Here is a 26,324-nt window from a genome sequence, read left to right as displayed (position 1 = left end):
TGCTGTTGACACGCGAATCAAAGCAACTCTGTTTGGAAGCAAACGCGGCCTGATTGGCCTGGCCAAATAAGGTAGTGTCTTCTCTTGCAGACGGCCACCAATGATTACCTGTGCATAGGGGGTGGAAAATCGCTGGTTCGGGAATACCTAATGGGCATATCTAATGGACATTTTTTGTGATATCATCACAAAATTATTGACAGATTTCTTAGCCTTGTCTATGTTTCGTGATTGGTAGTGACTTGTATAATTCACGTTAATATTTGGTGACAGTATAGACTGCAAATGTTAGTATACTGAGTTAACTTACATTGGAGTACGGGTGTTTTGACACAGCTTTAAGAGGATAGGATCGGTATTGTCGTGCATGAATGACGAGATAACACAAAACAATAATATAATACGAACGACTCCACAGAATTCTATGGGATTGGTTTTGTCATCTAGATATTTTCACTATGAAGACCTGAATTTACAGAAATAGTCAATACATTTTACTTATAGTTTCAAAAATATTGTTAACCGTTTTTAAATAAAAGAAGAGCTTGAAGCAAATATATATTATATATATTTCAGGGATGTATATATATAATGTATATTACAGGGGTTATATATATATATATAGCTGGCGTGTGGTATTAAAATCATTTTTATTAAAACAGGGCTACAACTATAGTAATATCAATAATATCATCACTGGTCTCACTTTTGCAAACGCAGAAAATTTTAAGTATATATATATATATATATATATATATATATATATATATACTATTTGCATTAACGAAGGTAATTTAAGATAAACAACTGTTGTAAAGTAAAAAAAACTGTTGAATACAAAATGGTGCCTTTCCTTTTTCTACGTGTCCCTTTAAATTGAAACAAGAGCCATAATTTCGCCGTGGTATTGACCGGAACAGGTTCTCGCTGCGATGGGAAAAGAAGTTCGTTGAACTCGAGGGATGAGTGCTTTAACCACAGCGGTTTTTGATGAGCGCAAAATGTACGTTGAAGGCAGGAGGGAGTGCGAAAGGGGGGAATGAGGAAGGGGAAATTTCTAGGGATATATATATTTTTTTTCCTCCTCTTTTGGAGCTACGTGTGCACGAATGTGTGTGTACGTGCTCCGATAGCAGGAGTGGCTTGTTAAGAATTCCCTTTGTGAGCTTGTCGACACTACGCCACCCACAGCTCTCGCTAGGTGGAAGACGCGCCAAAAAGGCCGGATAAAAAAAGAAAAGGAGGAAATATATAGAGGTAGGAAGGACAAGAATTACCAATTCATCTCTACACGTATATATATATATATATATATATATAAATTCTTTTTCACTTACTTCTGCTCCTCAGTGGTGCAACTAACTGCCTGCTACCACCGACAACTGTATTTTACACACTCGCGTAGAAAGATTTCTCGTACTATATTAAGCTGGTAGTATTCTATATTATTATGCATATATTAATTCGTAATTTTTTCACGAATTTAAATTAATTCCAAAATTAACTATGGCTAATCGTTTATAAGTGTTTTTTTTTTCAAACATAAAAATGGTTTGAGAACAATTGTTTCTTTTTTTTCCCTCAAGCCTTTCCCCTAAATTCAGATTAAAATACCCTAACTTTGGACGTAATAAAAATTTTAATCACTTTATACACTTTCAGTTTGTAATATTTTATTGCCGAGTATAATTTATTAATTAAATGAAAATATAATTACATATATCCAAAGTTTTGAAATCTTTTTAATTAAATTATTTCCATAAATTTTTTAATAAGGAAGTTTTGAATAAAATGGTTCTATTAAGAATAGTACATAAGAGTTATAAAAAAGTTAACTCATTTACTGTTTAGGTGTCAGTATGTGAAATCGATAAATAAAATAATAAAATACATACATAACTATACATAATTAGAATTCATTCATTCCGCACTAATTAATAATTTCAAATAACTCATTAGCTTATTATTTTTCATTTCAGTCAGTATTTTTTTAGTCATATATTTTCACGTTCAACATTAACGTTAAACACTATTAGGTTCAGCAGTCTTATCATACAGGGCCACATGCTACTTTTTGTGATATTTATTTTTCTTGTGACGCTACTGTCTAGCTCGTTAAGTTGGAGACCATGGGGAACAGAGACCACCATAGAAGTCTCTATTTTACATGAGTTAGGCGGAAAAAAAATTGAGTCATAAATTATTTTTTATCTTTTTAAAAATTATTATAAAAAATATTTTTTCCCCATAAAATCCCCTATTAAAAATCCCCCAAATTCGGGGGGAAACCCCTTAGTTGGTATCACTGCAAATTGCAGTCCAAGCTGATAAATGTAAATAATAAACTTGGTTTGAACTTTCAAGAGACGTAGTAAAAAACGAAGTAAATTTTTTTATAAATTTTGTAGGTACATAATGCTATAATTTTATTAACTCTTTGGTTTTATCATTTTTTTAACTTCATTATATATAACATGTTTAAGAGTTATAGGAGTTGCCGTGCATATTCGCTAAGAAATAAGTTAAATTTTTATATTAATTTAATGCTAAGAGTTAGTAATTTTTTATGGGTATTTAATTTTAAGATTTTCAAGTAGTAACAAATTGAAGTTATTTGCAAAATATGAGCTAACCAACTACGAGAGGATATTTGAAATGGTATGATTTTGGTTTTTCTCTAGTATTAAATGCACCAACAAAAATAACTATTTCATTTCTTTTTTATATGCCAGCTAACTTCCACTTGCAGGTCCTCCTTAAAGTTTGTTGTTTCTCTGCCATTGACCTTTTTTTACTTTTGGCAGTTGTAATGAGCGCGGTGAGTTAAGAGAGTATAGTTTAACAAATTTCATTTAATTATATTTTGGTTACCGCGTGTAAATGTGATTTCTCCTAGCAATTCACATGAACTGTCAATGTCTTATGTCATCGCGGGGCACAGTGACACCATAAAGATCAATTAGTATTTCAATTGTATAATTTTGCATAGAGAATGTAATCGTCTGGTGTACAATTTTGAATTACATTTTTGTAAAGGGAATAAGTCGTATGTTTATAATATTTTATATCATTCGTAAATAAAGATTCAAGCCTAAAAACGTAGTAGGGAAAAACCAATGTTTCTTTATTTCTGTATGATATTCTGAAAGTAAGGTGTTTAACTATAAAGGCTACCTACAAACTTTTAATTCAAAATAGTTTATACTAGGATTTAAATATTATTTGGTCTTTACGTTCTTCAAAAACATTAAATAAACCCTTTTTTAATTGATAAACACTTTTTTTTAATTTTCAATTATATTTTTAATATCGAATCACTTTTAATGACTGGCAAAAAAAGGATATGGAAAATAATTTTGGAATAAACTCTTTTAAATGAACTAATTTACAAGATTAATTCTTGCATACTTTATTATATTTTACAAGGAATCTATTTACTATATTTTTATGTATTAGTATTTCCAAAGCAATACATAAATAATAGGCTCTAGTGTAGAGCTAACACAGAAAAAATTAAAAAATATAAAAAATTGTCATTAATAAAAGTAAAAAATCTTGCTAATATTTAACACTAAAAAATAATTACATTTTTTACAAAAAAAAATATATATAGGGTCGGGTCACACAAACAATTATAGCATTTGCAAGTCAAAAAAAATATCACAAAGTTTCAAATGTGCATTTAGAAAACAATATCATAGACATTTAAATATGCATATTTTGTAGCCAAATCTGAACCAGTAAAAGAAACAAAAGACAACTTAAAACAAAATAATAAAAATCTTAGCACAAAATCACACATATCTATAAAGTAACGTTGTTTTTCTTAGGGTGCTGATCGAATTGGAAATTTTCGTCATTGTTATTATTACCCAAGTTATTTTTTTCAGAAACTACTTTAAAATTAAAAACACGTGGTGGATTGAAAAAATGATTTTGGATAAGAGAAAATTACAAGTTAAAAAATTAGGCTTCTTAAACAAAAAAAAATCTAACTGTTGTGAAAATGTTTTATCACTTTTGACTCCCATTCTACCAACGACTCACTAGAGTCTTCATTGTGTTCTTAAAAAAACCTGTCTTTAATGTCATATAGGTACGGGAAAAAAAACAATCCCATGTGTTCTTCAAAGTTACAATATGTTTTCTTGTATTGTTACAAAATGTTTCTTGGAAACTGGTATCCAAAGGAATCTTTTGTGAAAGTAGAGAAAAAAAATGTCTGTGTTTAAATTTTTGTCGCTCCGTGTGCTTTCCAATGCATTACGCCCTAGGAGCTTGTTATAAAACACGTAGGTTATTTGAACGTTAAATATTTATACCGACGCTCGTTAAAAAAAAACCTTTATCACTGTTTGTGTTCTATTACTCTCAATGGTGAGCTGAGTGATGGAAAGACAACACACGGCAACTTGGAATGTACTGGAAATTCATTTACGTTTTGAACATTGCCGGCAAATATAAAGTATACGGAACTCTAAGGTATCAGAAGTTCTCGTAATTTTGTAAAATTAATAACGGCAATATTTTTCATTAAAATTTTGTTTGAAATACATTCAAATAATTTAGTGTGGGAAATGGTTTTTAGAACTATTCACTTGAGATACAATGTGCGTTTTGACGTTTTGGGGTTTTCCGAGTGTATTAAAGCAATAAATTTTATTTTATATTTTTCAAGCAATCAATTTTGTTGTGCTAAGTAAAAAAAAAATTATAAAATTTGTCCCTGTTGACCGTACAAATAATAATAATATATATTCTATATGATAGAAAAATATTTTTATGAACCAAAAGGAGGATAATTTTGATACAAATAAAATTTTAGACAAACTTTAACTTAGTGTTAATTAGAATTAGGAATAAGACAGCAATACAACTAAGGTAAGCTAGCTTGAATATCTTAAGGACCAAAACATGTCTTCACGGTTAATGATTTCTGAAATAAAATTATTTAAAAATTTATGCTTCTTTATTTTGTACTAAACGACTTAAGTATTAATTATCTTCTTAAGGTTTAAACATTAATATAGCAGGGTTTTGAAACAAATGTGCGAATTGCGAGATATATAATAGTATATAGTATGGAATATAATAGTAGGTTCAGGAATTAAAATACTGTTTTAAGACTAGAATAGTTAAATTATATTAGGGCTTGTTTAGCAGTGAAAAGTGTACATTGTTTGTTATTCCTAGTCATTAAATTGGATTTAAAATGCAATGTAGCTTACATTGATAAAGCTTACATTTATTTAGCAATAAAACGTTCGGGACAAATTTGTATTTGTCTTTAAAAAAACATATCTAAAGCTTCAACTTCATGAGCCACTTCACTATGCGTTTTCGTGTTCTAAATTAGTATCTATAACAATTGGCTGGTATCCTATTTTTTAGTTCAATAGCAGAAAAATCCTTATAGAAGTCCATCCCTTCCTACTTTTATGTACCTACTAAACTAGTTTATGTGCTTTTGGAGATAATTACAGTTCGTATCGGTGATTTAAAAAACATTGTCGGATTTCAAAAAACTTGTTACTTTATTTTCAGAGAACATCTGAAGAAGCATAAGGACGTGTAACTTAATTTTATCTTTATTTCCACGCTGTAAAATTATAATAGATGGTGCTTCTTTATGCCCCATGGGATCGCACTGCAGAATAAAATACTGCGTGCCAGTCAAGATAAATTAAAGGAAGGAAACCTTCCACAATATTCAAAGTTTATAAAATAAAGAGTTTTTTTACTGAAACACAGCACAGAAATATGGAAATATGGTCGCATGGTCATGTTCATAAAAATTACAAATTGAGTGATGAGGTATGTTATTAGCCAATGGACACAGTCATTATGAGTGGAGTTGGTTGGGGATGAATAGGCCTACAGCGTAATGTAACGGACCAGCTCAGGATATATCTGGTAGGATTGCGGCACTGTTTTAAATATGTTTCACTTTAAATTTACGAATAAAACTTACTAAAAACACCAGGATGTCGTAGATGTGACGATATACATGAAATTATTTCGGCCCTGCTTGAAATTATTTTTTTTTACTTACATTTATGAACAACACTGACTACAAATCTTACCGGGATCTCGTAGATGTGAAGATATATGTACCTGGGAGGTTTGCAACACTGTTTAATTTTTTTTTCACTTAAAGTTTATGAATAAAAATGACTACAAATCATCCCGGGATCTTTGTGAAGATACACCTAGGAGAATTTTGGCACATTTTGAATTTTTGTTTTACTTTACTTTTATGAATATTACTAACTACAAATCATACCTGTATCTTGTAGATATGTATGACGATATCTGGGAGGATTTCGGCACTGTTTAAATTTTTTTTACGTTACATTTTATAATAAAACTTATTAAAAATTATACTGGGATCTTCGTAGATGTGCTGATATATTCGTAAATGTGTTGAGTTTAGTTCTTCGAACTTTAAATCACCAAAAAATATTTTTGGAATATAAATTTAATACTACAAGAAAATAATTAAATTGATTTTCCAAAAACGTTAATCGGCCCTTATGTTGGGTCACAGAATCAGTAACGGCATTTGCAGGTCAACTAGATTCAAAACATGTTTCGCATGAGCATTTACAAAAAAAAATATATTTATGTACAACATAAAATTAAATTGACATATTTTCATGATAAATATGGACAAACAAAAGCAACGAATTACAATTCAACAAAAAAAAATATTTTCACATACTGTGCGCTCTTACTTTATTTTCGTCGGAACACAGATATCGTTGGGTTTCTGGTGTAGGTTTTAAAAATATTAAGTTATATTCAACTACATAAAAATATTCGTTTATTTGAATTGCAATCTTCATTGAAAAATCGGTAATTTTGCTGTTATTTCTACTTACCAGTGGGGAAAATAAGGAAAAACTAAATCACTGTGGATACATTGGGACACGAACTCATATTCTCCCGAATGCTAGTCCAAAGGTTTTCTTAACCTTTGCGCCACTGCATTGGCGTCGTGTACGCAGTTAATACTGGAAAGCTCTTTATGGAACGGTTTACAAAAAACTTTAACTATTAGGGGTACTGTGACAACTCAAAGCATAAAATCCTGGGTAAGAATCCGAACCCAGTTTTAAAGCGAACAATATTTTGTATTGATACAGTTATTTATGTAAATGTGCAAATTTACAAAGTTGTGTAATTTTACATGAACACTTCTTTTTAATTGAAAAAATAACATTGTAATGAATGACAACGGCGCAGTCAGTCAGGGGAAATTTTGACTATTAATGTTTGTCTGACATTTTCACAAAATATAAATTAACGAAAAGTATATATAATATCTGGCGAGAAAATTTGCTACTAAACGCAAAATCCAACGCTTTTAAAGTTCAATGCCCGTTGAGTTAGGAATTGTCAGGATACGGCATGTTGTGACGTGGCTGATGTCACATTTGTAACCTCATAAACGTTATATTGTTCCGCCCAAAACATTTGGAAATGGTGCTTGACCACGTCTGAATGTGGTTATTAAGTATGAATTAGAATTTCACTGTTTCCACAGTGCAAACACTACACTTCAGTCAATGTGTTAAACGTCTAAACAATATGGCGCAACAATTAGCTTGAGGAAAGAAACTAATTTACACAGTTATAATGTAATCATGCAGACGTGGCCACCCCTGGAAATACCCGTAGAAATGGTCATAGATAAAATATCAAATAGCATGACAATGCAGTAATCCCCTACTAGGTGAGTGTAACAGGCCTTTCAGCGCATTTAACGGGACAAAACTTTTCAAAATCAAATTCAATAATTATGATCGAGTTCAGTCCCTTGAATGGAAAACGATGTCACTTCCACGTCATAATTGCGGCCAGCCTGTCTTCTAAGGTACAGAATGTTCAGATTCCTACAAAGAGTTTCGTTTGAAAATATAATATTTATTATTTAAATAATATATAATGTGTGTAACATATTACAAATGAATTACGTATGATATATAATATTAATTGTCAAAAATGTAATATTTCATTCTTCATCTAACATAAGCACCTTTGTTTAAAACTAATGTGTAACGAAAAAAATTCCGCAAATGTTTTAGGAATATTTGACAAACTATAAGGAAGTCTAAACCTAAAAATTATTACTAAAAAATATATTCAATGTATTTAAATTGTCTAAAAGTAATTTTAAAGCAATTTCCAACTACGAATAATAAAGTAAACATAAAGGAATCATCTACTGAATATAGGTACATATATGTTTATTAAAATAACATATTAATAAATTTAAATAGAATATGAGATAAATTTAAATAGAGTGTGAGATAAATTCCATTAAAAAAGTTCAATTTTAACTGAATCCAATCTTTTAAGTACAATTAGAAAAATGTTTGAATTCAAATGCTCTTATTCAATGAGATAAATTAATATACATATATATGATATTTGAAAAGACAATTTATTAAACTAGTTATTCGACTTGCCTTGATAACCATTTATGAACTTAGTACATATACATTCATTTGAGTTTCCAAAATAAATTTTAATCAACATCTCTGCCTCCGGCGGTAAACCTCAAGGTTTTACTATACATAGAAAAGTTCAAATAGCTGACAGTTCAGTATTTTCGATTTTGTACCGGGCTCGTAAGATGTATTTTTGCGATTTCACACGACTCTAAAATTAGCGACTAATGAAAGCACTCAGAGAAATTAAACCGGACCTAGGACGGTAAAATAAACATACGGCTGAGAGGTTGATTGTTGTTTTTTTTTTCCAGAGCCTCCGAGGGGGAAAAAATTACTGTTCTAATGAGAGAGTCTGTAAATAATTTAAACGTGGAGTTGGCAGCTATTCTATTTTAGTGCGTCGATGTACAACCTAGCTCGTCTAAAACCACGCATACGTTTAAAAGTTTTATTTTACGGGGAGAGCTGGGGTATATACCCTAACATACGAACTGTTGCTTCAAAAGTAAATAATTTCTTCAGAGAGATAGAAACTGTATTACGTTTTATGTTTAGCTGACGAATAGTATAGATGTGATTGGTTTCAAACTTTACTACAGTTAAAAGAAAAATATAAAACTATTTTAATCAATGGGCCTATAATAACAATAATAATTTTAAAAAATAACTGAAGATATCATCGTGTAGTAATTTCCCACAAACGTAACATTAGTTAATTTTATTTGCTCATTAAACTTAATATTTCATTAAGAAATAAGATGGGCTTTTTAAAATGTACAATTTCTGCGCACTAATATTATTTCTGGAGCTATATAGGTATTTGTTATCTTTTACTCTTTGGTATTTTCAAATTAATCTGTTCACCTGCACAACCAATCAAAAGTAAGATTTCAAAATTCTGAAAATACCTATTTATGTGTAAACGTCTTAGCTTTTGGTATACAGCATTTGGCAATTTCGTGAAAATAGACCATATGTCGATGAACAAAATGTGTCACAAAGATGGCGGATCCACGTGTAGCAACTTAAACCCGTATATAGTCACTTTAGTAAACATTAGGGGACATACCAAACGTATTGGTGAGCCAAATTAAACTTTATGACTACCCCGGAATATATTTGGTAAACTAAAATAGCCATAATAAAAGTAATCTGAAACTTATAAGTACCCAAGGCAACTGGCTTTACAATAATATTATAATACAAACTCTCATTATGATATCTCATTGATATTAGTAGCACAGCGATAGAGCGCACACATGTTAATCTCCAGGGACGTGGTTCAAATCTCGTAACTATGATTTATTTATTAACATTATGACATACAATAATTTATAATAATTATGTTGAATTAGCTCAATAGGTTAATGTTTATTTGAAGGAAGTATTTTGAGATTGCTTTCAGTCGTTTAACCGAAAACAATTGTACAAACATATACTTAGTTTTATAAAATATGTTTTAAATTGTTTCAGGTTAACATTTTAGTAATTCTGTAGACGTACAACTTTTAACGTGTGCGGAAACACTGTAGTTTCAACTGTTTAATGAATTTCCACAATATGGGCAGTATTTTAGTAAAATTCCTGGTTGAAAATCAGGTCCAAGTTCACGTCTAGAAATTTTGGTATATACTTGAAAAGCGAATATTTTATATTTTAGAATGTTCATCACGCTCAGTACTATTTTGAAAAATGATACTTTAAATTTCGTGTCCGAGTTTTGTGTTAAAAAATTATTTGCAACATAAACAACATGAGAACACATGTATTTGCTCGTTACCGAGATTAGATGTTTATACATCACTGGCGAGTACTAAAACATTCGCTCACATTTTTTTCTTATTTAATTTAATGTATTAATAGTTGTACTAAATGTAATCAGATAATACGTAGAAATATGTGTTATTTATTTAAATTAACAAGTTATTTTCAAGTTTACATGTATTATAAAGTAAAAATCTAACAATAAAATATGGTATGTAGTTGTAAGTTATAATCTAAATGGGCAAAATATTTTTGCGTAATGTGTTGCAGAGGTGTAAGTAAGCGTAGAACATATCGAGATTATCCATTATCAAAATAAGTTTGGATTAGACACACTCTGCGAAAAGGATGCTAGTTTAATGTACAAAACAGGAAATGAATTTCGTTACGCGCTAAGTTCATTCACGAGGAACCACTCCTCGCACACTAGGTTCCGAGACTTACAGTTCAAACGGTGAATCCAAGTGTCGTACCCTACGGTGCGTTTACACATCACAGAGAGCTGACGGAACATGGCAAACATCATGAAACCCCTTTTCATGCCAGTTGAAATAATCCATCAGAGGACCATCCAGTTTCCCCGGTATGCGACAGATTCATCGGTGACATCTAAAATCAGGACGCCACACCAGCAAATGTATGTGAATGGCAAGCAGTTGCTATCGACCGCATCAAGGAGGGAGCCAGGGACTGAGAGGCCCGCAACACGCAGACACGAGGCGGTCGCAGCTAGTAGTTGACGCGAGAGAAACAAATACCAGTGTTTTTGTCCAAACAGTTGAAGTTTTTCGCGAGTTACATGTTGGCATAAATTTCGTCTATATAGTTTCAATAATTTCCGAGTTACATGTTTGCAAAAAAATTCGTTGGAACAATAATTGCATAAGTTCATGAGTTATATGATAACAAATGTTCCCTTGAACATTTGCAGTATCTCACGAGTTATATGTTAGCAAATGTTTCGTTGGAACAGTTGCAGTTGTTCACGAGAAGGTTTCCTTGAACAGTTGCAGTAGTTCACGATAGTAATATAACAAAGATTTCATCTAAACAGTTGCAGTAGTTTTCGAGTTACATGTTAGAACATGTTTCGTTTGGAACAGTTGAAGCAGATCACGAGTTATATAACAAAATTTTCGTCTGCACAGTTGCAGTCGTTCGCGAGTTATATGATATCAAAAGTTTATTCTGAGCAGTTGCAGTATTTTCACGAGTTATATTTTCAAAAAAAGGTTTCATCTAAGATATTTTTCGAAATATATGTTAGTAAATGTTTCGTTGGAACCGTTGCAGTACACGTAGTTGTGATAGAGTGATGTGATAGCACAGGGTTTCGTGTGAACAGTTGCGGACTCTGTGTGGTTGTTAGGTGACGCACGCTGCAGACGGACAGGCGCAGCTGGTATTGTCTCGCCGCCGCGACAAACACACGGGCGTGGCTTCGGCCGCGGTTGTTTAATTTCCATCAGGCAGCGTCAACATCATTAGTGCTCGGTGCTTCGCGTGGTCCGCTGGGGCGCCTGAGCCGGCCTTCCGAATCAGAAAAGGTACCGCCGCGGCCCAGAGTGCAGGCCAGTCGCCCTTCGGCCCTTCACCGAGACGCCGCGCCGGTGCGATCCAGATCTTTCACGAGAGGGAATTGTGAAGGACGTCCTTTTCTTTAAACACTGGAGTCATTTCCGATTCAACCTCCTTTTCATTCATCTCTTCATTCGACTGTCTGTTCGTCGCTCACGACGGCAGCATATGTCATTTCCCGAAACGTTACATCTGTCTCGTCTTAGGAAGTCTATACCGTGTTCGCATGTGTTGTCGTTGTGCTGTCCGGATTATCTGATTAGTATCATCTTTGAGTTCGTTCGTTTGTCCCTACGTCGTCCAATGGTATTTTTGTCCGTATTTACTTTCTTGTTGCAGTTGTCTCATCGGTGTCAGCCCATCTGAGACTTTTTTCCGACCAATTTTTTCTACAGAATTTTCTTTGCTGACTGTGAATTTCACTATTGACATCGGCTGTTTTTGACTTTATTTTTGTCCATTCTTGAGATTTTTCTATGACATACCAGTAATGGTTCGTGACCAAAACAAAACAAAAAAACTTTAAATCAAAACATGTTTTTTTATAAAAACACTGACAAATACATGAATTTGTTTACAAGCTCTGTTTAAGAACAACAGCAGTAGAAGGATATGCATACAATTAATACTTATTTCGAAAACTGTCAAATTTCAGACAAGTTACACGACAGATTATATCCTTCACCTTATGTAGTAAAGCGCGAAGTTTTTTAACCTCTTGGAAATCTCCGGTATTAAAATTGACCTTTTACCTTATGTTGCAATAGCCCTTTAATTCTTAATTGTTAGGATGTCAAATACGTCTTCTTCTGTTATGCATGCTTAGCTGTGCGTGTGAAAGGTGTAATCACACTGCAGGTGACACAAGAGTAAATGACTGGTTTGTGGCTAACGTGTTCTTTGTTCCGTCATGTACATCACAAACAAGCACGTGCAAAAAAGAGTGTGTTTGCTGCGGATTGACTTAGTCTTTGAAGGCTTTGTTATCATTCCGCGATGATTCTTCGAGTTTATGTTCAATAAAGGTGAATTAAACATCCGTTAGGAAGATACTGAGAAAGTTACTAAGATATATAGATAATCTGTAAACCGTAATCTTCGATGACAATTCTTTAATAGCTTAGGATTCCTTGTAGCTAGGTCACGCACGGAGATTTAAGTAGAAAACTTTTTGGTTCGAAAAAATATCTGAAAGGTTTCGATTGCATTATTTCATGTATTCCTGCTCCAGGTGGTGGCCAACAGTTTAATGCTCATCACTCGCTAGTATCGTGAAGGGTACTCTATCACTCGCATTTAGTGATGAGGGAAAACCACCCCTTCAGCGAATAATACCGGGGTCATCAAATGTTCACGACCTCCTTAATCCAAGCCGCACCGCTACGCTACTGCAACAGCGAACACGTTTTTTGAAATAGATTTTAACTACGAATAGAATTTAGACGCTTTTATATCAAAGGCCCTACGTGTTTTTAGACATTTAAAATGGCATTAAAAAAATATACGCGCAAAAGTTTCAAAGGTACCTAATCACCATTTATGAAGTTGTGATATCCGATAAAAACATTGGGATGCAAGAAAACTATATTTGTGTCTGTTGTCAAGCCGACGTAAAAATTATATTATACATATAAGCAAACGTACGAAGCGGTGCAATATTAAAAATAATAGTAACGTACTTTCCCCGTATGATAGTGGAGCATAAAAAACTTAAATTAACACCATATGAAAACTATGGCAAATATAACACGGCCTGCCGGCATTATGTTTAATTGCATGACGATATCAAATTTTAAGCATCAAACACCTTAAATATTTGCTCCCAAAAATGGAGGCAAATGTATGATCCCAAACGAATCCTACCGTGATGCATTATTTATAGTCTGCATTTGCTAATTTTATAATAGTTGTTTTGGTCAAAAATCTTTACCCTAAAGCATTTACAAAAATATATATATATTATAATTATAAAACAATGGCCTGTTTTTCAGAGACTTTGCCATAGGCCAAACATTTAGCATCCATGTTACAGTATTGCAATATGGTGAGGCTGAATTCCACCGACAAATTGTAGCTGCAGTTCCATCACGACAAAATAAGTTGAAAACATATACATCAAGATCTAAGTGCTTACCAAGGCAGGTATACGTCTTTGAATATGGATATGAACAACATTTTTTGTAAACAATATAGAACATATTTACGACTGAAAATGTAGCCTCTGAATTGTGTTTAATTGAATTAAGTTTTACAATTACCGCAAATTTTGTTGCTGTCTCAAAATTATTTTATTGAAATAATAAGGGTTGACACGTCTATTTTTCACATAGGTTCTTTTTTGACGTGTTAATAGCCCCAATTATTTCAATGAAATAATTTTGCGATAGCAACAAAATTTGCGATAGTTGTAGAACTTCATTCAATTAAACATAATCCAGACCCTCAGTGTTATATCTTATATATTTTGTCTATTATTTACAATAATTCAGCTCCTTCTTCAAGGACGCATACCAGCTTTGGGAAGCACTTTAGACAATAGATTGTACATATGTTCTCAACTTATTTTGTCGTAATTAACCGACAGCCAAAGTTTGAGGGTCAAATTCAGACTAACGCTGTATAACGTTGCAATAACACAGCCCTTGTTTTATGCAACACAAATGACAGCAACAGAGCTGTAGATTGCACCGAAAGTATTGGTAGTGTATGGACACTCTAGTTATCCTTAAACTTTGTGGTGGACTTTCTTTTTATATATATAACTATATAAATATATGTATAGATCTTCAAATGTTTAACCCAGAAAACATTTTGTCTCTTGTAAAATTTTGTAAAATTTTGATAAGTATTATAAATGTGTTAGGGACCATGCATTATTTTCCTCACAAACGTGTTAGTGAACGCTCTTTTTTTTTTGTTTTCAGTGATAAAGTTTATTAACAGTGAATATTTCAATAACATGTACGTTTCTTCAAGCGTGTGAACAGAACACAGACAGAAAACTGTTTATCCGCAGTACTTTTTTATTTATTGTGAACTAATGCAATTTCGGGTTGATATTAATAGGAACAGTACATCGTTTTTACTCGCAATAAATAGCTGGATCATTCACTCATTCGTGTGACAGGCTTTCGTGTTTTGCGGACTAGTTCGTTAATACCACTCCTCATATCCATTACGGGAGGCAGTGAGTAACTGACGGTCGAAAATTTTAACATGTGAAAATATTAAAATATAGAAAATTTTTAATATAAAAATTTTAATATAACAAATTTTAAATACTAATATAAATCAAATTGCATTAAGATTTCTGTTCATTACCTGTTTAAATATGGACTTTATAGACACACAGGATGGTCTGATTAATAATTAATTTTTCTATGGAACCAGTTGGCGTAACGAAAACGGTCTCGTATTTCGGAAGATCGGGGTTAAAATTCATGTTTCAACCTTCTTTTTTTTGTTTCCCGTGAATTATTTCAAACCACTCGTGGCAAATGGTGGGTAAGGTTTGTTAGTTCACACAGGCCACTTCTACAATCGGAAAAAAATTTGCATATTCATTTTGCGATATGTTATAATGCAAACACTTTTGCATTCTGCTGCTTCTGTGTTTGGACCACGGTTAATTTTAAGGACTCTTAGCCAGTAAATAACCCTCAACGAAAGAAGTATCGAACCCCCAGCATCCCAGTTAAAATTTCTCACGAATCAGCAGCCAATAAGCAGGTGTAATTTTTCCGAGAACATAATGTATTGTGGAGTCTATCCTAGAGGTAATGTAAATCGCGAATCTCTCCAGCCCCTAGCCATTGCTGATTGTCCCAACATGGCTGGTCCGTGTTCCGTGCTTACTTCTCATTCGAAAAGATTCACGTTGAAGTTGTTAGCAAGAAATTTTCAGTTTTAATCTCACATTGTCTATGCGGAAATTCCTAGTACATAGAAAAACATTTTCTGTATTTACACAAAAGATTCCTTTGAAAACCAGTTGCCGAAAATAAGTTTTAATAAAATAAATAAAAATATCATAACTTTGCAAAACACATGGCTATGGTAATTTTTGCATTAATGAATTTCATTTTCAAGATAATAATGAGTATTTCTTACAAAAATTGGAGCATAATTTTATATTTTAATTTTTTTTTCATTCAATCATGATTTTTTTTAAACCGTGCGAAAAATAATTTAATATTCAATTGTTTGGCTTTATTTTGATGTATCGTGCTTATTATGTGCGCATTTAATACTGGAAAGCTATCCGGGGAACGACTTAGAAATAACTTTAAGTGTTGTAGGTACTGGAATACCAACTGGAAAAATACAAAGCATAAATACTCGGGTGAGAATCCGAACCCAGTATTACTGCGAAATCTGTTTTGTAATCATAAAGTTGTTTTCATGTAAACGTACAAATTTACAAATATCTGTATCCAACATTAATATTTCTGTTTCATTTACAAAACCAATTTACAGTGTAACCCTTCAAGTGCTCAGATCGCTCGCCTCCTACCAAAGCGATCTTAATTCGATTCTCGTAGGGATCTTAAACCCGAATTTTCTGCAACTGAAGAACATAATGAACGTTTTAGTGATCCTTTTTGTATGTGGATAAGTCTTACAAATCCTGATGCCAGTCTGAAGAGTGGAGTGTAACGAAAATATAATTGGTTTTGAAAACTTCATAAAATACAAAGCGGGATGTGCATCTTTATAGGTATGGTAAGGGCTTAGGCAGGCCTCATAGTAAAAAATATTTTTTTTATTTACTGGTCACTACGAGTAATAGGTAGGGGCAGGCATTTTTCGCGAAAAGATCTGCACGCCCATTAGATTGCAATATATTATCTCTGCACCGTCAGTTTCTTTCTTGCAATTGGCGGCCGACTGCCAGAGAATACCTTGCCTTATTTGGCCGGGCCATTCAGGACATGTTTGCTTCCGCGCCGCATTATATGATTGATGTGTGTACAGTAGACATGTACCTTCAAGAAACTCACTCTATTACGAAAAACAGTTGATGCTACAGTGTTTTATCTCTCAACTAAGTCTTGAGATCTTTTCGCGAAAAAGACGTAACCCTGGTAAAAGGCAAGTTTCTCGAACGTTCGATTCCGGGTGACTCATCGGTTTTTAAGAACAAATACTGGACACACGAGCCAGCCAATTTTGACAACTGTGAGACTAAATTACGAAGAGTAGTGCGAAAAAGTTTCAATGTCAAAGCGTATGGCGAATTTATACAATCGGGATATGCAAGAAACGACAATCAGAAGCAAGAACAGCTTGTGAAGTTTCCAAAAAGGCACCACTCAGCGATGTCAAAAGTACCGGACTCTGCAGGCAGAGGAAGAAAGCTAAGATGGCGGACGTCACTCGGCCTAGTTTTGAACTTCCCATTTACCCGCCGTGTTCACGTTCATAACTCGCAGCCGTGTCCCTATTGTTGATTGGGTTACTACCGTTTCTTCTCACCCAGTCATTCCGCCAGTGCCTTTTCCTCGTGTTCATCTCTAGTTTCTGATTACCCTTACGTCACAGAGACTCTAAGCCCTAATTCATTCGGTAACGCACATCGCTTAGTTCTTATTACTTGTTTGGGTGACAAGGAGTGAAATCGTGACAAGGAATCCGAAGAGTATAGGTGTAGTACTGTTCGATTCACGACACAGAAGTCACAACCTCAACACCCAGCTGGTAATATTTAAAAAATAGTTAAGAAAATCTAAAATTACTTGTAAATTCTTTCTTAATAAATCATCGAGATTGAGAGTTAAGTAAACGCTAAACAAAGCAGAGTTAACTTCCAAAGAATGTGCCTGAATAGGCTGCACATTAAATTAAAGATTAAATATTCAAGCACCAATATTAATTTTATTAACTTCAACACAATTACAAAAGCAGTCTCTGTCAAGTACCTGAGTTGTCTCAAATGTGAGCAGGGACAGCTCCCAAGAATGGCAAGGTTGGCAACCGCAGACAATTTTAATTTAATGGTCTTTTTTGTATTGTTTTCTCTGTGAAAAATAACGACATAAATGGGAAAAGGGCTATTTTCATTTTTATCCGCAGTTAATTTAAAGTCAATAACTTTCTATTTCAATTGATTTTTCGTGATTTCATGTAGTAATACCCCTTCAAATATTTTATTTCTTCATATAATGGCGCGATTTCACCGGAATTTTATCGTAAGCATTAATAAAACTAACCCGAGTATAATATATCTAGAAAGAACGCCAAAATTTCTTAAGATTAAATATAGTTTTCAAAAGTTTATTTTTAAAAAAATTCTGACTTTATATTAGTGAGCCACCCTTCCCAAAGCCCCTCGGGTAAGACCGCTCTCTATAGTACTAGGGAACTTAAGACGTAAGTGCCCCACGGCCCCGCAAAGACTGGAGCAGCCACTTCGTGACAGTCCTCAGGAGCAGTTGTCGGTGGTACCTATTTCCCCAACTGTCACTTACAGAGCCTGCGTAGACCTTCGAACACTATCGAATATTTCGAATTTGAGACAAGCTGCATGGTACAGACTATGATGTAACTAGATTGAAAATCGTTTCCATAAACGATCAGGGGTCACCTGTACGACAAAGGAGGGGGGGGGGGAATGAGAGCGAGTCTTCCTGGTCACGAAATTTAAAGTTGAATTCTTTATAATAATGCCGAGAGTGATAAATTTTCGCAAACTGTGTTTTCATCTATATTTCTTGACGTGAATCACAAGTAGTTTCCGCGCCTGCCGCTATAATTCGCTGCCGGAGCAGCTACGTCGACTATCAAAATCATTTAATTTGCAGAGCAAAATTTTTAACTACATAACGAAAAGTCTCCGATAAAAACGAAAAAGACCTGAAAAATTACTAAACCACGGCTTCGTACCTGATTTTCGTTTAAGAATGTTATTAATATTCTTTCCATATTGTTAAAATCCACTAAACAGTTAATACTATAAGTTTCCCTTTGGCTTTGTGAACTTAGGTTTGCGTCGTTCGTCACAGGTGGCAGCACCGTGGTTACACATTTCTGTTCCATGCTGCTTCCGTTCCATTCACGAAATTACTCCTACAAAATGCTATATACGGAGAGCTAAGATATTACACATTAAAAACATTCTATCCTGTTTACTTAAAAGGTGGCGTTACATGCATACATGTAAGAATCTGTTATTGTTACAGGGGAAAAAATTACTACTTAACTTTGTGGAGAGGCTGGCTACCAGTATGATTCAAAAACATAACACTTAAACCATAATGTCTACCAGATATTTTTGTTTTCTCCAACGTCAAGTTATAAAACAAACAATTGTTAATTCTATGTGTTTTTAATTGTTATTAAAACTAGAAAATATCACTTGCCCACAAAAAAATATTTAACATCTAGCTGTAAACTTTTATTTAAAAAAAAAACATATATACTATTTTTTCTCGTATTTTAACGTGATGACTGATACCGTTTGTAAACAAATATCTGACAGAACAATTTCTAAAAATATGCTGCGACCTGTACGTTTCTCCCCCCCCCCCCCCCCCCCAAATGTGTGTAACTATCACTTTCAGCAGATTATTAAGTTGTCACAGGATATAAAAATAGCTTTATGCTCAGCACATGAAGTCGCATGGTAGCAGGAAAAAAAAATACAGGTCCGTCTGAGTTTTTTACGCCTATAGAGGTAATGGTGGGTCTTGTTAAGACGTGTTGGTTTACTCATATTTGCTTCCTGCATTTATTTCCCGTCACTTTAAATCGTAGAATATAGTCTTGTGACACTCGTCCTTGTCCACAACTACGACAAAGTATGGAAAATATATTTCTGTGTAATTGACGGCTGCCTGTAAGAGAAGTCATTGCCTTATTTAGCCAGGCCTGGCTTCAGCAAAATATTGGCTGTGATCCGTGTGCCTACAGTAGACGTATACCTGAAAGAAACTGAACTAACACAGACGATGCTACAGTGTTCTTGTCACACAGCAGTGTGAAAATTATAAAATAGATATCTGGTGTTCATTAGGTACTTCCAACAAATAAACAAAACTCCACTATAACTCATACTGACTTAAACCAGCTTACCTAATGGCGTGGTATTGGGACGAGTTTTTTTTTCTGAAAGAAAAATACTTATCGAGAACTCGAAAGCGTTCCGATCGGCTGGAACGTACTTTAGAAAAGGATTTTTTTTTTAAGTGTTCGCACAAGCTGGGATGCGGTATAGCTTTTGTGCTTCGTACATGCTAAACGTTTCAAGGCAGGTGGACCTCTTTAATACTATCTAAAAATAGTTTTCACAGCTGGGTTTTTTTTTTTGATGATGGGATTCCTGCCATAAATTTCAAAAATAAGATCTATATTTCTTACGCCATTGCCATTTTTTTTACACGTCGTTATTTTTTCCCGCATTTTATTAACTTGCTTTCTTGTCTGTCTGGTTTGTTTGTCTTTGCGGTACCTTTTATTTTTTTCTTAGCAAGTCCCTGGTTTTGTGGCGTTAGGCCACGGGTAGAACAGTATAGTGTTGCGGGATGCATAATGCAGTATTCCCAGGCGGTTTCTACATCATCAAATCTATTCATGCATCAATTATTAATACATGCGCCACACTTATTCGTTTAAGTTGTATTGTAACAAGTATTTTCATATGCATTAAAAATTCACAATCACAAATATTCAGGACAATCTGAAATGGGTTAGGAGTCCGTATGGGGTTATAAGTCTTTGTGGGGCTAGTAGAAGTTATTGTAGGCCTATACTTTTAGGCCGTTTTAAAAACGTGGCATATTAAATTAAATTTTAATTATTATTTATATTTTATTTTAACATTGGTTTTGAAACTTGGACACCTTAGGGACGATTCTCGTGCATGATTAAAGCGCAGCGTCTTTAAGTCCGTCAGTTGACATACCTACTTACGCTGTACAGTCAGAAAACTACTTGCATGCATTTTAAATGCGTTTGCTCGCATTGCACATGATTGCCAACTATTCTAATATGAAAATAACAAATCTTAAGCTATCTTTCCATGCAGCAAACTTATATGCAAGAATTAAAATACATTCAAAAATCAGTTAGAAATATATTACCTCCGATCAGTCCCGAACACATCCTAAGTGTTCCGTTCGCATGTGCAACATTTATAAAATAATTTATAAATGTTAAATAATATTTTTTGTGATACAAAATGTCTATCATCATACTAAAAAAAACAGTGCGTAATATGCTAGTCTTGGAAGGTTTGACGAATAAATAAACATTCTACAGTAAGCATCATTAATTTTTACGTCGAAATTTAACATGAATAACATATCGCACCCTGAGTACAAGACTATCGTAACTCAAAAAATTGAGTTTATGAGATACTTTTACCATAAGCAGGAAAATATCATTATCTAGGCACTGCAAAACTATCGCAATATTATATTTACTTTTACGGGACTTATGGCAAATAATGTAGTGTTTCACTCTGGAAAACATTATATAAGAATATGTGCAAGACTATGGCATCTGAGTTGTGATAGTATTGCACTGATTTTTTAAGTTACGATAGTCTTGTACTCAGGGTACGATATGGATTTTGCTTGCCACAATGTCGTGGTACAGTGAGGTGAACGCTGACTCAGAGAAATGCGGTACTCACGAGGGACGAGAGGCGTAGAGAGAGAGGGAGACGGGACGACCCGACGACACCGCGCGACGGACACAACCACGAAGTGAGGACGCCCGCCCGGGTCGACGCTGCGGGGACGACTGGCTGGCGCTCCAGCCCGCAGAACTACCCCCTCTCCGTACTGCGCGAGTAGGGGGAGGGAGGGGAAGGTCACCCTCCCGCGCATGCGCGGCGGCGCACCCCGGGCACGACGGCGCACAGTGGAGTATTTGTACCGAAATCCTGGCCAAAAATATTTTTTTTGATTATTTGAAGTCAAACAGTTTATACGACTTTTTGTGAACTATTTTTGCAATAAAACACTTAAATGAAGCTCTTGTGCACCAAAGAACAACTGGATTCAGCAATAAAATAAAAGCAAAGCCTATTAAGTGGAAAGCTATTCACATTGCAGATTCATTTTACATTTACTTCTGTATTCATAGCAGTCTTTATAGATGATAAGTTATTTACAAAAATGAGTTCAGTTTATTCTCAGCCTTCATTGTAATTTCTTGTGTCTGTACGATGAACGCGCGCTGTGTTAATCCGAGTCTTCGGAGCTACAGCTACGGTTCTCCTCTGCTTCCTCGTAATTATATTCAGCTTCTTCATCGCACCCATTTTCGCTTCTTTTGGTAGAACGAATTTCAGCCATCTCTGGCAGAAGAAGCTCCAGAGTCTCGCTGCTATATGGCTTAGTTGTTTTCCTTCGCCTCTGTGTAGAGCAGCTCAAAAAAGGATCACTGGTTAACAGCAGCCTATTGAGGACATCTCTGTTGCACACTTCTCTGTTAAATTTTCGGGAATACTTCGTCCTGTACATCCGGAAATGTTTGTTCCTAGCCTCAGCAGCTTCTTCTGATAGCTGGCCTATAGGCAGAATAGCTTCTTTAATAACTGCAGCTCCGTGAATCAATACTTTGTGCATTGTTGGACTCATGGGATGCCAACTATAGAGGCTCACATATATCTTGGCTGTTTCATAAGCATACTTATGAAATTTCGTCTCATCAATATGGTGCCCACTTGAAATAGCTTCCAATATTACTTTTAATCTTTTAATAAGTTCAACATTCACGCCAGTAATTCGTGATGCAGTGTCTGGTTCTGCAAAGAAGCGTCTTGATGTGTTCCCATCATTCGTAGTTCCAAATCCTTGCTTTGGAACATCAACCAATAATCCAAGTTCGTCTTTAAGCATTTTTTGAATGTTCTTTTTAGTATCCGCAACAATTCTCTTCTGTTCTTTACTTCTTGCTTGCCAAATGCTAATTGGTATTCTGTATGACAAACGCAAAATTGATTCCAAAAACCTGATCCGTGTGTGCAGAGGGGACAGTCCAAACGTTAAAGTATTGGGGTTTTCTGTGAAATCCTTACATAATTTATTAAAATCTTTTGATGTAGATCCACAGATGTAACACCTCATTGTCGATGTCGTGCCAGTTGCAGCATTGCAGACTTTTCCGTCAACCATTGTTAACAGTAAAGTGTGTCGAATCTTCACAGCTCCATGAAAACTTGGCACTTCTGTTTCTTTCAATGTTTTTATTTGTTCCTGAATGTACTTAATTTCATCAAGAGTAACATCTGCAGTTTCATGTACAAAACGGATGCGAATTGGCCTACAGAATCTTGTGGAGGAAGGTGTTGGGTTCTGCCATATAATTTTTTTCTCTGTATGGTTATTAGCAATTAATTTTATGGGCACACATGAACTTTGAAAAATATTGGCATCACTATCAGCTATGTTTTCAAATTTTTGTTTGAACTGTGTTTGCTGAGAACCATCGCACCCCCATTTTGAGATTAATTCCAAATTTTGTTTTTCTTCTGACGACAGTACCTGTAACACTTCTTCTAAGTATTTGCATAACCTTGAAGAGGTGTGATCCAATAAAGACTGTAACTTAACTTCTGCTTTTGTTTCAGAAACGACAATGGAGTCTTCGCTTGGGTAACATTCTTTTCTTGCTTTTGTGAGCAGTGAATAGCAAGGGTAAACATTTTTGTTTGCACTATAAATTACTTGATATTGCTGTTTTGTTAATTCCGCTTGAACAAAAATAGACAATGCTTCTGAAGGGTTGTGTTTTTTTACTGAATTTCTGTTTGACAATAGATTTGTTTTAATTTTACTAGCCCTTGTTGGAGTCTCAGTGATTTTTTTCATTAAATCAGCAGCATCAGAATTTCCTGAAACTCTGTGATTCATTGATGCAGCATATGTTAGTTCTTCAGGGGTGAACTGTTGTCTGAGTTCTTCTGTTTTCCTGCGTTTTGTCCTCTCACTTGACTCAATGAAGTCCTTCGTAGGACGACCGCGACCTGAGGTAGTTGATGAAAAGTTGGGCACCTTAATGGTATGCGATAACCATTTACCATTGTTCCGGAGAAACCGTTCCTCTTTGTTATTAGCTAAAGACCACCTTTTCTTAAAATCAGCTTTAAAATACCTGAGCAAGCGACTTAATGACTTTCTCTCATCTTCTGGGCACTTTGTTATGTCAGCTACTCTGTGTTCCATAAAATGAAGCTTTTCAACAATGGACCTGTTTGGAGATTCCCGGAGTAGTTCATATAATGACATTCTTGTAAATTCCTTTTCCATGTTCTGAACCTAAAACAAAATAAACTAATATTTATGACTGTAATTAATTATGAAATAAAGTTTATACTTACATATTATTTTAAAAAATTATCTAAATCTTATTTACGGTTTATATTAGTATAACGTAGGCAATCACTTAAAAACCGATATCTTAAATCTTATCTATATCACGATAAATATAAATGTATAAGATTTTTAATAAATCTGTGTTAACAAAACCACATTTCCTATCACATTAATATCTGGATAAGAAACATGATTGGGACAAAGAAAATAGTAAACGCACAGAACTTTGAAAGTGAATGTTGATGGGAATATGTCCACTCCGAAATTAAGAGAGGAGCATCACATAGGGTATTTTCCTCAATTTATTTTCTAATTCCCAGTCTCCAACACGTGCATATCTCAGCACTGATGAATCAACTGGCTCATAATATTAATTTAAGCACAAATATTGAATAGCAACTTGTACCTAGTTCTGTAATAGTTTTATTAGAATTTACTAGCGGTGGAAAACGTTTGGTAGGGACTGTAATGTTATTATTTCTTATTTAATAATGCTGGCAATGTATTACAAATACAAGAGCTATAATAAACCAAAGTAAAATTAGTTTTTCCGGTATCCTTTGATAGGCAACAGTCAAATTTGTTAATCTGAAAACTATTGTAAAAATCCACACCAATGTTTAAAATTAGTGTTAAATAAAAATGGCAACTACATGCGGGAAATTTCTCTTCTGGTATTGAAACTTAGTGGGCAACGTATTAAGAATATGTTTAAACGACAGCCCGACAAGGCCCGACACACATTCAAAAAGTCTCTTGAAATCATAAATTTTTTCTAACCTTTCGAACACACATTTTGTCCTAACATTGTTATTTTTTATTACGGCACTTAAATAATTTTTCACAATAAAATATACATTGAAATGAAACAGTTACCTTATTTAACAGCTGTACGAAATTTCATGACAATATGTCAATCCTAACAGCTAGTAGAAACACGTATGTTGAAGAACACGAACGGTGAACTCTCTAGCACAAGCACGTCCGCACACATAGACATCAACTCTTCAACTAAGCGTAGCAGTCACCGGATATGACTCATGGTACCAAAATAGACCCTGCTCGACGCGCATGTGATTAGGCAACAAGAAAATACCATTTCTGCTGTGACTAAACGAAATTTTTTTTTTTCTTTTTTGGCCAGGATTTTGGTACAAATACTCCACTGTGCGGCGCACGGACAAACTTAGCATTCACTTGCCCCGGGTCGCACGCCTCAACAATGCACGTTCGTGCACAGGAGGTTTTCGTGTCTGCATGATCACATGCTAACTGCGTGAATTTTTTTTCCCCCCTTCAGCTAATTTTTGCGCCAACTTGGTAAGACAAAAACATTGGCTGAAGTATAGTGTTTGCAGCGTATAAACAGCTTTAAATGATTTTTTTTTATGAAAGTGACTGTTTTTAACGACGGAGATTCTAATTCATACTTACTAACCATAATCAGACGTGGTCTATCGCCATTTCCGCAATGTTTTGGACGTATACAATATGACGACGGCGAGGTTAAAAAGTGACTTCACCTACGTCACAGCATGCCGTCTCCTGGCAATTCCTAACTTCGTGTTCGTGAAAGTTAGTTTCATGTTAGGTGTGTTACATTATTGTATTTATAAATTGTCAAGAGGTGGCATGCTCTGACGTACATTTTTTTTTACCCCCACCGTTACCGTAATGTTCCGCCCAAAAAATTGTGGAAATTGTTATTGTCCACGTCTGATGATAAGTAAGTACGAATTAGTGTCTCCGTCGTCAAACACAGTCACATCATAAGAAAAATCATTTTAAATTGTTTCCACACTACACTTTAGCCAATGATTTTTGCGTCTTACCAACACGGCGAAGACCATGAGTTGAATAAAAAAATGGTTTTACCTGGTTACCGTGTAATCTTTCAGTCATGGCCACCCCCTAGTTAAATTAATAGCATTTTTTCAATTATTTTTTTTTTCGGGAAGGTAGGTTTTTTTCTAGGGTATTCGGAACCGTGGCCGATTTTTATAACCGGCAATATCGGTACAAGTCTTCAACGGAACCGAGAATTCCCGGTACTTTCTATGCTAGGCAGTTTTTTTTTTAATTAATGCTGCAGTAGTCGGTGATTGAAGTAATAATAGTTTATTATGAAATATTAAACAATTTTAAATGACCAAAAGTAAAAAATATTAAACTTTACTGTTAACATTTTTTATTGCAAAATAATATC

General features: G+C 34.3%; 1 protein-coding gene across 1 annotated transcript in view; it reads right to left on the bottom strand.

The window, feature by feature from the left end:
- Positions 1–21,541, bottom strand: part of LOC134530316 (acid sphingomyelinase-like phosphodiesterase 3b) — a 539,986-nt gene extending 518,445 nt beyond the window's left edge. Inside the window, exon 1 of the mRNA XM_063365045.1 lies at positions 21,430–21,541. The gene's annotated coding sequence lies outside the window, so the exon portion shown is untranslated. The remainder of the gene's footprint in view (positions 1–21,429) is intronic.
- Positions 21,542–26,324: the final 4,783 nt, after the last annotated feature.

The sequence above is a fragment of the Bacillus rossius genome, chromosome 1, assembly GCF_032445375.1.
Source record: "Bacillus rossius redtenbacheri isolate Brsri chromosome 1, Brsri_v3, whole genome shotgun sequence".
NCBI classification, from domain to species: Eukaryota; Metazoa; Arthropoda; class Insecta; order Phasmatodea; family Bacillidae; genus Bacillus; species Bacillus rossius.
The sequence above is the reverse complement of the archived record's forward strand: the minus strand, read 5'-3'. Positions and strand labels throughout refer to the sequence as shown.